Source organism: Balaenoptera borealis (genome assembly GCF_965194805.1).
Source record: "Balaenoptera borealis genome assembly, chromosome: 5".
Taxonomy (NCBI): Eukaryota; Metazoa; Chordata; class Mammalia; order Artiodactyla; family Balaenopteridae; genus Balaenoptera; species Balaenoptera borealis.
In genome coordinates, this window is record NC_138862.1 from 79,906,158 (window position 1) to 79,920,883 (window position 14,726).

Consider the following 14,726-nt stretch of genomic DNA (forward strand, 5'->3'; position numbering starts at 1 on the left):
ATGGGTTGGTTGGTGGCTCTGGGGCTGGGCAGTTGGGCGGGGAGGTTGAGTGAGAGGCTCCATTTAGGGGGGAGCGTCTTCCCTCTGGAGGGATATCTTTTTTCCTCCCTGGCAAGTGCCGTGTCACCTGGCCCAGACGGGGGGGCCAGCCAAAGATGGGGGCGTGTAGAGCTAGCAGTCGAGAGCCGAAGACCAGAAGTCCCCTGGGTCCCTAGTAACTTCTTCAAGGGAAAGAAAGAAAATACACAGCTAGCTCTTCAATCTTGAGCTTGAAATAAAAACAAACAGTTGGGTTACTGTTTTGCAGAGTTGCCGAGTAATTGTGGAAGGCAAGGAAGAGCCGGTTTGCACAAGGTGGTTGCTCAATGAAAAGGTCTTACCGGAGGAGGTGTCCGGGAAGGTACAAGCAGAAGTCAGCGCAGCTGCTCTCAGAGCTTCTTGTTGGGAGAGAACTTTCTAGGCTTTCAGCCAGCCCTGGGCTTCTAGCGGAAGCATTTCACAATCTCCTCCTTTCTCCGCGGGTTATGTCCTTGGATTGAACAGCCAGTGGGGGCTTCTTGGGTGAGTGGAAAGTGCACTGGACTCGGGGCCAGAGCTCTACATTCCAGCCTTGGCTCCATCACTGCCCGGTGGTGTGACCCTTCCTCTTAGGGCCAGAGTTAGACTAGGCTGCATGATCCCTGGGGCGCCTTTCAAATCTAGACTCCTGGGAGGTGGGGGACAGGACAGCCTGTCTCTTCAGATTGGGATTCAGAGGGCACAGCAGCTACTGTGAGTGAACTGACCTACGGCCCAGAGCCACTGAGTTCTGTGACCAGGCTTTAGCTCTGGCCACGGCGGCAACATGGGGAATTTCAAATGAGGTCAGCTTGGGGCAGAGGCAACTGTGCGGTTGCCAACCAAGTCTGGCAATTCAGATGAATCAGAAAGCTGGGATCCCTCCTAGTTCACCTGCAGTGAGCTGTGCAGCTCCATGTAGCCAGGAGGAGAACCTTCCTAACAGATTCCACGTACAAGGACAGCATCTCCCTTTGAGCTTGGAAGAGCATAAGCCACAGATCGTTTCCCTCCCACTCCCATTCTCCTTCCTCAAGTCTTAGGAAATAGGACCTCTTCCCTGCCCCTTGTCCCATTTCCCAAGCAGAGTCTCAGTCATAAGTGCAGCACTTTCTCTCTCGTACTCACTTCCCCTATTCTTTCTGGTCACCGGGAGCAGCACTGGTCCAGGCTTTGGGAAGTATAACGTTGGGGCATGAGGGTAGAGTTCACTGAGCTGAACTGTTCGTCCCTTTGGCTGCCCAGGTTGTGCTGTATCCACGCAGGCAGAGTCCAGTATTGAGCGGCTCTGTCTCATTTCTAAAGAGGGACCAGTTACTCCCAAGCAGCTCAGGATGACAAACAACTTTCTCCGGCCTTCTGTCCAGGGTCCAGGGGAACAGTCGAATAAGAGAAACCTTTACTGAGCACCTATGAAATGCTAGAATCCATTTTTAGATGAGACAAAGGATTCAGAGGTAGGTCAGTTTCTGCTTCCAAGGCGGGAGACAGGATAACTGGAAAATCACTATAAAACCATGTAGAACATGGGGACAGCCATCGTACAGGGACACTTCAAAAGAAGGAGAACTGGTACTCGATTGGAGATCATAGAAAGCTGTGTGGAACAAATGGCTTAAGATAGACCAATCATCAACGTCATTATGATTATGTTTATGATTATAGCTAACTTTTGTTCGACTCTTACTATGTTCTAGGTGCTGTGCTAAGCCAAGCCCTGTGTCTTACCTGAGTTCCTCTTCACGAAAGCCCTTCCCTCTTAACATGAGGCTCGGAGAGGTTAAGTAAGTTTCCCAAGGCCAACCTGTGGGTAAATGATTAGAGCCCATGCTTTCCACGGAGGTATAGTGTGAGGTATTCCTAGTGGAGAATAAAGAATGACAGCTAGGAGTGGGAAAGTACAGCATAATTTGATGGGGAGCTGTGGGTGTTAAGGTCAGTGGGACTTGAGGGCTAGTGAGGAGTTTGACTTTGTTCTGGCAGCTGCAGGGAGACTGGGGGTGTGTGAGCAGGACTTGGCCTAATGAGAAGCTGGCACTTGGAGTGGTCATTTAGCGGGGAGAGCAGGGGGACGGCAGGAGGACTGAAGATGAGGGGACTGAGCTGAGAGACCTGGGTGTAAGGATACAGGGGTGAGGACTTAGGGTGGCAGGGGCGGGAGGAGAGGGGGCGGGGGCGGAGAGGAGCGACCTGAGTCCGAACCCCTCTCCACCCATCCCCCTGCTCTCAGCATCAACGGCACAGCACTCAGAGAAGCGTGTGAGGGCGGCCTCACTCTGCTGAGGATCCACAGGAGCCTGGGGGGCTTTCCTGTCACTCCAGTCTCACGTGAGGCCCCAGCGAGGTGGCTGGCACCCTTTCCTCATCCTCAGTGGGCGGTGCATCCTCTGAATCAGAACCCTCTGTACATGCCCGATTTTTACCTTTTCCATCACTCTCTTCTCCCCACTCTCAAAACCCCAAAGCAGCAGAACCAAATGAATCACAGAGCTCTTTTAACGGAATCAGGGTCCCAAGGAGAATACCTGGGTGGAGCCAAAGAGAGGGTTCTGTGAGTCCTCAGCCGCCTTCAAGAGATCAAGGAGGAGGGGGGGTCAGAGAGCGACAGAGGGGGGGCAGGTGGAGGAGGGAGAGTGTCCGTGACTGCGAACCGCGAAATCGGATGGAAGCCGGTGCGCAAACTCCATCTCCACGCTCCCGAGGAACCTCCTGCAGCGACTGTGGCCGAGAAGGCAAGAGTGAAAGCTGCAGAGTTTTTTTTGCCTCGGCCAGGTGAGTGTAGCCACCCGTGGTCATGCTTTTCCTACCAAAGAGCTGTTTTGACATCTCAGAGCAGCCCAGGGTGGGATTTCCAGGCCTCACTGTCCCAACAAGGAACGCAGTCAACATGACAGCAAGAGAAAGGGGCCCCTAGAGGCAAGTTAATCCAATCTGTGAGTGTCCAGAGTGGGTATGTGACTCATTGCCCCTCATACAGTCGCCTGTCTTCCCAGTTTGCTTTATAAACACATGGTGCTTACGTGCCAGGCACTATTCTAAGCACTTTGTAAGTTATTAACTTATTCAATTCGCATAACGTCCTGTAACGTGTCTACCTTTACCCTCTCTTAATGATGAGGAAACTGAGGCACAGAGGCATGAAATAACTTGATCAAGGTCTCACAGTAATTGGTAGAATCAGGATTGAGCCTGGGCAGTTCACCTACAGGGTCCAAACTCTGAACCCCTGAGCTCTGTTAGTCTTTATTCTAATTTCCACTCTAAGACTCTAGCACTCCTACAAAAAAAGGAGATCAGAGCAAATCATTTCTAAAGTTGCACCAAGCTCTAAGACTTTGTGATTCAGTGGAATCAGTAAGTGGTTAGGTCTCAGGCTGTGAGTTTTCAGTGGGCTGTGAAATATGCTTTGGTGTGACACAAATACCCCGTGTGTGTGCATTTCACTGAGTTCTGGCGTTGGCTGGCCACCAGCCTGGCTGTGACTCAGTGGATCTGCTGGCCCATTGCAGGGCCCCAGATCTTCACATCAGGGACTCGCAGATTCTGCACCTCTTTGCAAAGCTCTAGCCAATGGGATTGTGAAAACAGCACTCAATCTAAGCAAAGAAGCGAGATGCGGAAGTAACTACAGATTTGGGCTGCAGGGGTACAGTGATTCAGTGAGATAAGGCTGGGAGGAAACACTTAGTCCTGAGCGCTGGCGGTGGAGGTAGACCAGAGGCTTCGGTTTCCTTAGCAAGGACAGCGCGGCAGGTGATTGGTTGTTGGCAGTGGGGTTACTTGAGTGGAAGAAATATGACCTTTCTAGTGGCCCAAATGAGAAAGGCTCTGTATGGTAATACAATCTCAAATTTCCCAGTTTGTTTAAACATTCAAATGGGATATAGCTAAATTCACATTGTGGATTCCCCGGTGGGAAGGTAGTAGGTAGAGTGGAAAGAACACTGACCTGGTGTTTGGACATCTAAGTTCCAACCCTGGATCGGCCCCTAGCTAGGCAAGAGGTGTTAGACAAGTCAAGTCCCACCTTGGCCTCAGTTTACCTATGATAACAGTGACAATTTCTTGAGTCGTTGGCACGCTGAGAACAGTTCTCAGAGCTTGACATGTATTACCCTTTCTAATTCTTATAGCGGTGCCGTGAGGGATGCACTATGATTATTGCTATAACCCAGAGGAGGAAAAGGAGGCTCCGAGAGGTGAAGGAACTTACCCAGGGTCATACACTAAGCAGTGGACTGGGAATTGTTCCTAGCGTGTCTAGCTATATCTCCCACATTCTCAGACATGACGCTCTACTGCCCTTGCCTTTATAGAGAGGGGTGGGTCTCTGGATGGGTTACAAACAAACCTATTTAGGATACTTGTGATGAAGATGGCCCTTCCAGGAGCCTGTCTTTGCTCATGCCTTTGTGCCCGTGGAGTTTGGCAGTTTCCATCAACCTCCCCTGGACTGTCAGCTCTGTATGGGCAGGGCTCCATCACTGCAGTCCTAGTGATAAGCACCGTGCTTGATCCGTAGTATCAGTGAATATTTGTTGAATGACTGTAAGGAAGAATCACTGAGCCTGGCGGAGCCGAGGAGCAGTTGAAGTGATGGGAAGTATGAGAGAAGCAGAATGGAACTAGCTCAGCGGAGTGTGAGCTGGTCCAGACAGTCTGAAACCTGAAGATGTTCACGAAGAGTTAAGATTTGGGCTTTCAGATGAAAAGCTGCAGTGTAACATGTGATCCCCTTGTAACGAACAAACTCTCCACTGAGGAGTTCATGTATGGGAATGTCTGCCCCAAAGGGTCTGGCTGCTAAAGAAGGGCCTTGAGGGTGAAGGCCAGGTCTGCCAGCCCTCAGGGAGGCCTTGGCAAGCCCTTCAGCCTCTCTGGGCTGGGCTTGCCTCCTCTGTCTAATTCCTTCTCTAGCCAGTTGGGGTTGGGACTAAGCCCTCAGCCTCTTATGACCCCACCCCAGCTTTCCTTCCTGCACAGGGAGCATATCAAGCCCCGTTCTTCCCAGACACCTACCGCCCATCACAACTTACCTGTCTTGTGTTCTGTGTCTTCAGGATCCTGTCCTCTGCTAAGCGACATTTATCCTTAGCTACTGCAATGAACACACCTGCTGATGTGCACTTGGGTATTCATGTGCTTTGCCCTGGTAAAATATTCCCATTTCACCAGGCCCTTGAAGACATAGTTACTGATGGGACTTTTCAGCCCCGGAGAGGGTTGTGGGGGGCAGATGGTTATTAATCACAGTGATAACAACTACCAGTACAATGGGCAAAACACTTTGTTGTCCTTTATCTCATTTGACTGCCAGGTGCAAGGGCAGGTTGGAGGGGCACCGTGGGCCTGTGAGAGGAGACCTGTGTGGTTCCAGCTCTGCCACTGTGGGGCTTCTTTCTCAGTGTCTTCTTTTCGTATGAGAGAAGGTTGATGAGATGATTCTAGGGCTCCCTTGGATTGAACCTTCCTCAAATCTAGTATTAGGGGCTTGTTTTACAGAGAGCAAGTGAGGTTTAGGCGGTTTGGCTGTTTAAACTGCATTCTCACATGGCTTCCTTATGTGGCCTTCTTACTTACGTGGCTCCCCAACGTGTAAAGTGCTGGCCCATGCTGAGACAGGCAGCACAGAGGTTATTATTATTACACTCATTTCACAGACAAGGACACAGAGACTCAGAGAGATTAAATGAATTGTCTGGAGCTACACAAAGCAAGACGAAGGCACTGGGATTTAAACCCAGCCGTCAGGATGGCCAACCTGCCTGTGGGGTTAGTAGCATCTCTTGGGAGCTCTTGGTCTGGTTTTTCTTGTGCTCCCCTGAGACTTAGGGCCAGATTGGCTCCCAGAGAGCTGCAGCTGGGCTCTAGGGTGACTTTACTCTGAGAGAATCGGGCTACTGCTTCCTCCTCAAATCCCAGCCCCTCAGACTCTGTGCTGTGCCCCCTCCACCAATTTCTTGCCTATGGCAGCTGCCAGCAGCTGTGTGCTGGCTGTTCTCTCTCTGACCCTCCACATCCATGCTCCTTCCTTCTCATTCGGCCTCTCCAGGAGGTCAGTAGTTTCCTCTGCCCTCTGGCTTCTGGTTGGATTCAGCTCAGCACTGATTAGGTGAGCAGAAGGTGGGAGAAGGGAGGATGGTTCTTCCCCAGCCCCTTCTCTGTGGGCCGTAGGTTGGCAATGGCTGCGTGCATCTGTCAAAGGCCACAGAGCCGTCTGGATAGCCCTCTCCTAGCTCCCCAGAACTGCCTAGCCCACGAGGTTCTGGCAACTGCCTCTCCCTTTGCCCTTTCAGCCTGAGGACTGGTAACGGCTCCCAGGTATTGTTAGCCTCAGGGTGCATCATCATCTCCTGGTTTTCCTTAACCTTGTCTACACCCTCATAAATTATCCTTTAATTAATCTCTCTTTGGTCACCCTCTTTTGAGTGTGTCCTCTGCTTCCTCCTTGGACCATGACTGATATATGCTACCTCTTTCCTTCATGTCTCTAGTCTTCCATTTCTTAAAGGCACAATGATCCCAGGCTTTTAGCATGAAGGTCTGCCGATATTGCTTCTTGCAGGGTTTAATGGAAAAACAAAACCAAGCTAAAGAGAAAAACAAAAGTTTGAGGTGGCCAGGGGGTATGGTAAAGGGCACTGAGCTTGGACCTGGGGGCTGAAGACCCAAGCTTGCCACTAACTAGCTCTGTCATCTTGCCAGTCCCCTGGCCCTTCCAATAAAAACAAGGAAGAATCATTTTTGCGTTATTTTTCCCATAAGCCTCTTGGGCAGATCAAATGAGGTGATGCCGGTGGAAGTACTCTGTGAATGCTGAAGCCTTTTCTGAGCATTCGGTGTTACTGTTGTTGTTTTTATCAGACACGACACGTAGACAAAATCCTCAAAAGGCCATGTGCTGCATTTTCCAATGCACTCAGATTTCCCTGTTGCCCATATGCCTCCTGGATTAGGAGATCTGGCATTTGCAGAATCCAAGATTGATGTCCAGGGAGGGTTGGCCAAGTCTGGGCCCACATGAGCTAAAAATACCCTTGACCTCAGCGGGAGCATCTCAGTCCTGAAGGGGATGAACCCAAGGCACGGAGACAGTGAGGGAAATGACCTCCATCATTCATCGGCTGGGGTGAGGAGAGGGCAGGGAGAAGGTGGCTGTCACAGGCCGTCCTTGTCAAGAGCCGGTGGGAACACTGGCTTGATCTTTCTCCCTGTTTTTCTGTCTGTCGCTCTGTCTGTCTGTGAATAGGATTAACCTGAACCTTTTGTACTTTCCTGTTAGAGTGAAGGCTGCATCATAAAAGCTCTTCCTCATGGCCAAGCCTCTTAGGGGTTTTCCCAGCCTGCCTTGTGGGGATGACAAACACCTCCAGCCAGAGGGAGGTAAGGAGGTGATCCTAGAACCTTGGCTGACTTCCATCCAGAGAAGGAGACGTTAATCCAGGAGCCTTGGTTTGATTTCTCCGGGGATGGGGAGTGCTGAGGTTCATCACCTCTCTATCCTAAAGATCAGTGGTTTGGGAACAACAATCCTTAGAGCTCTAGACTGTTGCTATTTAAAGTGTGGTCCATGCATCACCAGCATCGACATCGACCAGGAGCTTGTTAGAAGTGCAGAATTTAAAAAAAAAAATAAAAATGCAGAATTTCAGGTCCCACCACAGACCTCTAGATCAGAATCTGACTTTTAACCAGATCCACTATGGATTCATATGCACGTTAAAGTTTGAGAAGCACTATTCTAGCATCCCTCTGAAGAACCTGAGGGGGTCACACGGGCAGGTTGTCTACGTGGGGTCCCATAAAAGATAACATTTGAAAAAGAAGTTTCACTTGTATTTAAAAAAAGAAGAAAAGGTTGAAACCAGTGTGATCGTTCCCTTTCTTTGATAGGAACCTCTGCTGACGTTAGGACGCTGCTCCCTGTCTCTCCCTCGGTCCCCACGCCCCAGCCCCAGCCTCTCCATTGGATCCTCAGATGCCTGGTGCAAGCCTGCCGTGGCGGCTGCTCCATCAGTGAGGGGCTGTGTTAGGCGACTTGTGGGAATCGGATTATTTCCCAAGCTGCTTCTCGGCTCCGGGGGTCTAGCCGCGACAGGGCTGCCTGGCGAGGCACTGAGGACACAAAAAGGAACTTGCCACGAGCTGGGAGTTTAGGACTCAGCTCGTTTCTCTGAAAGGGGAGGGCAGAAGGGTGTGGAGCTGCCTCCTCTGTAGGTGGAATTACTCGGGCAGCTGAGTGTTTGTTGTACGAGGAACAGCCTGGCAGGAGCTGAGAAGAGAGAAGTCTGCCACCAGCTGGGATCTGGGCCCAGCCCCACGGCAGCAGGTTTTCAGGATTTCCAGAGGGAGTGCTTGGCGGCCCGCAGTCTCAGTTTGCTGCAGTTATAAATATCTGCGATTTGCATTCCCTTCACATCCTCCCCTGGAGCTGCTCAACATGTTCTGCCGTCGCTCCCCCCACCCGCCTCCACCCCCAGCTCACACAGGTCTCTTACCGGCAACATTCATGGCTTCCAGTTCACAGCAGGGGAAACTGAGGCTCTACCAAGCCACCCAAGGGCCCCACCTACATCTGGGCTGACTCAGGGAAGGAACTAGCACCTTAGCACAGCCTCAGAGTCCTTCACACACCAGCCGCCGACCTCCTGGCCTGAACTCCAGCCCTTTCTCATCCTGCGTTTACCCTCAGTCCAGACCACCCACCCTGCTAGCCTTCCCTGAGCACGTGAGCCCTCGAGTTGTGCAGACGTGTTCCTTTCTCTCCTCTCACACCTTGACACCCCAGACACACACCTGTGCCTCTCTCCGGTGGCACGACTGTCCTCCCTTGATTGGAGCCATCTGACAAAGTGCCTCCCCCGTCCCCACCCTCGCCAGCTTTCAAAATCATGGAGTCAGGTGTGTTGCAGGCCCCTCGGTCCCAACTCAGTGCCATCCTCAGAAAACACTTGTGTAATGATGAATGAACCAGAAGACAAAAATATACAAGCTAGTGGATGAAGCAGAGACAGAGTATTTTATAGACTCTCATGGGTGAAACGAGCATGCCATTCAACAGTTCTGATGCTTTGCAGGAGCTCATGTGAAGAAGATTTGGAGCAGAAGCTGCAGATCCCTAATGAAAAACATCTCTCTGGGGTTTCCCTGGTGGCGCAGTGGTTGAGAATCCGCCTGCCAATGCAGGGGACACGGGTTCGAGCCCTGGTCCGGGAAGATCCCACAGACCACGGAGCAACTAAGCCCACATACCACAACTACTGAAGCCTGCGTGCCTAGAGCCTGTGCTCCGCAACAAGAGAAGCCACCACCATGAGAAGCCCACGCACTACAACGAAGAGTAGCCCCCGCTTGCTGCAACTAGGGAAAGCCTGCACTCAGCAATGAAGACACAACACAGCCAAAAATAAAGAAATAAATAAATTTATTAAAAAAAAAAAATCTCCCTGTGGCTTAGAGACATCTTAGGTACAAACCTGACACTAGCTTGTGACTCAAGATACTTGAGTTATCTGAGTCCCAGGGTTGGTTGGTTTGTTTTTACCTGAAAATGGACATTCTGAGATTATTTACCACCTAGTGTCGTTGGGAAGATGAAATAAAGTGAGGTACATGTAAGATGTTTATGAGAGGATAGGCACCTCCTATACTCTTGGCACTTCTCTACCACTAGCTTCTAGGAGGACTCTTCCTTTCTTCTCCTATCCTGAAGCTCAATTATGCCTGAGGAAGAGGAGAGAAAGGTGACAGGTAATACTGAATTTGGAACTGAGACATTCATTTCAGGTCACAAATGCTCTGGATCTTCAGAACTGGTTTTCCAGGATTCTAAACACAATGATTTAAAAAATGGAGTCTGATCCAGCCCACACTAAGTTCTTCGTTCCAATCATGTAACTATTCACCAGTGATTTAGGAATTACGCAAGCCCAGCCTCTGGGCCAGCGGTCTCCATTCTGGCTTCAGTTTGTAGAACCAGTGAAGTGGGGTTGAAGAAGGACTGGCCTGGGATCCTCAGGACCTGAGTCTGTCCTCTGACTCACTTTGTGACCATTGACCGTTCATTCCTCCTTTTTGGGCCTCAGTTCCTCATCTGTCAAATGAGGAGACTGGACTAGGTGCTTCACAGGGCCAATCACCTTAGATCCACATGGAAAACAGGAGTCTCCATAGCCTCTGCTCTCTAGGCATCTCTGTTTCTTTCTTCTCACCCTGTCTACCTATCCTGATGAGTGGGGTCTCAGCTGAATGAGAATAAGCCCGTGAAACAGTGCTTTATGTATTCAAAATGGTTCCATACTCACTCTAGCTTTACAAACACCTCAATGGGGGGCAGATAAGATGGATCTCATAATCCTTATTTTATAGACAACAAAACTGAGGCTCAGAGGAAGAAAGGGTTCCCAGGGCACATTGCTCAGCAGAGGCAAAGCAGCGCCTTTGCATTCCCAGTTCTGATTTTCTCTGCCAGGGACTCCCAGGACTGGTGGTGGTTATACTGCTGGGTTGGTTCCTTGGGCCCAAATGAGCCTCTTTTGGTTCCTCCCAATCTCCCTCCCCTGCCCAGGCTCTGCCATCTTGGTCCTTGCTTGGCCTCCCAGTAAGAGAGGGATGTGGTGAAGTGGAGTCCCGGGTGAGTACACAAGACGAAGCCCCATGAGGCTCCATTTCACCCCCTCTGCTGCTTCCTCCTGTGCTGAAGTCCTCATCCAGGTTTCACCTCCTGACCAAACCTCCTTGTGAGGGCACAGAGATGGGGGGCTATTGTCCTCTGCATCTGCAGGTGAAGGGTGCTGAGGACAGAGACAGGGCAGGGGAATGACCCAGGCCAAGTGTGACAGTGAGACTTCTGAGTTGCGCGGTTGACCTGCTCTGATGGGTTGAAGACAAGTAATTGGGCAGAAAGTCACGGACCTGGGAGATGGAAAGATAAGCTTCCAAAGAGGGGGTGGGGCAGGTAGTATGACGCCTGCAGTGAATGGGTGTATGAGTTACTGCGGAGAATTAGTCAAGGGGATTTGGAGGCATGTAGGCAGCTCTGTGGAAACATTTCTCACACCCATCCCTTTCTTCCATTTTCACTGCCACCACCCTCTCACTTCTCATCCAGGAGGTTGCAAGCACCTCTTGACTGGTCTCCCCGCTTCAGTCTCCTCCTGCTCCTTTCCACGCCCACATGCATCCCAACCTACCTGTTGAGCTGTAGTCCTCAGAGCTCCATCTGAGCATGTAGCCCTGCTGAACTACGAACTCTTCCTGGTCCTGTACTTTTCCATCTCTGGACGTGGCTGGTGTTATTTTCCTGCTGCTCAGCTCTGCCTGTGAGTGCAAATCCTACTTCATTCACTTCAATGCCACCTTCTCCCCATGATATCTTTCCTGGTCCTGCCCTTCTCCTCTCCCACATGGCTTGAGTGTGTATAATACCTGATGGTTCCATCTCTTCTTTTAGAGCGTTTATTGCCATCTACCTGGTATTATAATGATTTCTGTGAGTGTCTTGTCTCTCCTGCTAGACTGGGATCACCTTGCAGTTAGTAAAGAGATTATTTTCAAGTTTGTATCCCTCATGTTTCGGCTGCTATTTAGTTATTGGATGAATTAATAAAGACATAAGTGAACCAGTGCTTGCTGGGACAAGAAACAGAAGAGCTCTACCATCTAAGCTACAAATCAAGTTAACCATAAACCCAAAATTAAACTGAGAAAGTCATTTTGAGGCACGTGTGGAGGGAAATGCAAATAAATACATTCAGAGAAAGGCGGATCAGAAAGAAAAGAGCTTGGCACGAGAGTGCAACCCAGGGGACCGAGAAGATAGGTATGAGGGAGACAACAGTGTTTTATGCCTGGTAACAGGAGAAGTCCACAGAAGCTGGAAGAAGCGCCTTAGGGTGGGGCCAGATGAATCATAAGGCTTCCATTTAACCCTTGAATGGCCCCATAGGTCCTCCCCCTGGTAGAAGCCGTAGGAAAGAAGAGTGCCTGGCACATTATAGGGGCATCAAAAGTTATTGAATTCATCCACATTTAGTATTTACCTTGAGTCAGTGAAGAGTAGCAACATGAGCAAGACACAACTCTTGTTCCCAAAGAGTTCACAGTCTACTAGGAAGAAGATGACATGTTCCAAGTAATCATGACAAAACATATGGTCAAATGTGTATGTGTATGTATGTGTTTGTAAGAATGTATCAAACATGTGCCGTGGCACTGCGGAAGAGGCAACAAGTTACTCTAAGTAAGGGAAGGGGGAGACGAAGATAAAGATGAGGGAAGACGTTATAGACACCATGCTTGGGAAGCAGAGGCTTTGAGAATGGGCTGGCTTTCCACCAGTCTCCAGAAATTGTCTGTGAGAAAGTAACCAAGGTATGAGTTAAAGGCATGAGGTCATCCGAGGAGGGCAAACGTGAGTGGGTCAGGGCACAGGAGACTGTCATGCCCAGATAGGCAGCAACAGTGGCCTGTCTTTTCTAAGGACAATGGGTATTGACTGACCAGTGTTTATGTCTTAGAATGACTAAAAAAGCCCACACTGCTTTGTGTGTGTGTCTCTCTGTGTGTATGTGTGTGTGTGTGTGTGGTGTGCAGGAAGGCTCAACGAAACTATGAAATGGAAAACTCTAGTGAAAAATGGAAAGTAATTCCTCCTTCTTCAAACCTAGCCCTACCTGTGCGGGTGGAAGGCAGGATTGAGTCCTCCAGGGAGGAGGGTGTTGGAAAGGAAGCCTCACCTTGGCCACTCTTGGCTTAGGAAAAGTGAAAGGCTGAGAAGAATGTGTCTTTTCCCTTTGGGCAGCCCTTGCTTATTCACAGCCTCATCTGCATAGGGAAATCGGAGCGGTCGGCAGTGCAGGACGAGCCAGCTGTGGTTGTGCAGCTGCATGGAGAGATGCTCCAGCAGCGGCAGTGGTGGGGAGTCCCCAGAGCTACTCCGGGCTATCAGCGCACACCTTGTTTGGAGCTGGGGGGCAGGAAAGAGGGGATAATGTAATGGGAGACTGTCAGAGAGGAAAGGGGCCCTGGGGCCATTTTGGTTAACTCCTTTATTGGGGAAACTTAATAGGGGCAATGGGCTTGTCCATGGTCTGTCCCACAGTCAGTGACTGTCAGGACCTTGGTGAGAACCCACATCTCCTGGGGGTTAGTGCTGCATCCTGTCCCCTTGCAAGACTGACGCGGAGGAGAGGGACAGAAAAGGAAAATAACCGGGGTGAAGAGCCCCTGGGTACCCCACAAGACACAGTGGCATTCCCGCATAACCAGCTGTTCTCTGCCTGTCAGCTTCTGTCTTTATCCCACTCACCTTCCAAGCTACGAGGCTCCCAGGGCCATAAGAAATTAGGGGGCAATGGCTTCTGTAAGAAACACTTTCACAATTTCCATGAAATTTGCAAGGTGTTTTTGTTTGTTTCTTTGTGTTTATTAGAATCCTTTTGAATCTCGTCAGTGTTGCTTTCATGGGTAAAGAACTTACAGTCACCAATTATATCTGAAGGTTTTGAGTGGCAGAAAGATGAGCATTAAGACATTCATGCTTGTTCCACAAATTTTACTTTATGTTTCGAAGAGATTAACCCCAATTTTATTGTAGGTTTTTAAGGTAATTAAGCTGAGAGGCAGTTATGTTCTACTGAGAAGAGCATTAACCTTGACATCAGAAAACCTGGGTTCAAACGCCAGCTCTGATGTTTCCTAACCTTTTTTATTTTCATCAGTTTCTCTCTCTGAGCCTCAGTTTCCTCATCTGAAAATGGGGATATTAATAATTCATTAATATTAATAATTTATATTATTAATGTTTATTTAAATTTATTTAACAGATAGTTATTGAGCCCCTATTATGTGCCAGGTGATGTTCACGAGACTGAGATAAAATCATGAACAAGATAGCTGAAATTCCGGCTCCCTCAGAGTTTATAATGGAGGTGAGATGTGATAAGCTGTCTTAAAGAGCTTAGCACTATTCTGGGCGTGTAGTAGTTGCTTAATAAATTGTAAAATTAGAACTCTCACAACACTGGGTGCTGGGAGAGCTAGTTTAGTTTTAGTTGTGCCATTAACCAGCTGGGAAACCTCAGAAGTCTCTGGATACCTAAGTCTTTGGAGTACTGTCCCTTGGCTCGTGTGACCTTCCGTAGCACAAATGATTGGGGACCCTCCTATGTTTCACCGTTCTCATAGGGTTTCACAGACAGAAAACCCCTTTGCTTGTGTAACACCCATTCATGTAGGGACCCTGGGTTACTGGCCTTAAATATGACCATTGAATAGTCCTTGCCTCATGGATCAGTTCCAAGGTCTGAAACTAAATTTTTAACTTTTTTTCTGTCTGTTGCTTGCTTTCTACTTAACTTTTCTCTGGCTATTAATAAGCAGCTTAGCTAACAAAAGTCTGATGAAATCTGCTCTAACCTTAGATGAACCTGCTTTCACAAGGAATGGGGGTGAGAGAGTTAGTGGCCAGTAATCATGGTCAATGAAATTTCCATCCAGTTGTGTTGGTCCATCTTAAGGGACTGATAAAACTCCTTTCTGTTGATGGTATATTGAAGAGAGTTTCAGGAGTGGATTGGGGTTTCACAACTACCACTGGCTGACTAAGCTGAAGCCAGAGAATCATGGACAGAAGGGAGAATAAACATTATCATGTTTAACCTCTTTAT

At 49.3% G+C, this 14,726-nt stretch overlaps 1 long non-coding RNA gene across 1 annotated transcript in view; it reads left to right on the forward strand.

Annotated features, from left to right (window-relative positions):
• Positions 1-1,852: 1,852 nt before the first annotated feature.
• LOC309629390 overlaps positions 1,853-14,726 on the forward strand; it is a 28,395-nt gene continuing 15,521 nt past the window's right edge. Inside the window, exons 1-3 of the long non-coding RNA XR_014245042.1 lie at positions 1,853-2,829; positions 7,340-7,440; positions 9,135-11,378. This is a non-coding gene — a long non-coding RNA (uncharacterized lncRNA). The remainder of the gene's footprint in view (positions 2,830-7,339; positions 7,441-9,134; positions 11,379-14,726) is intronic.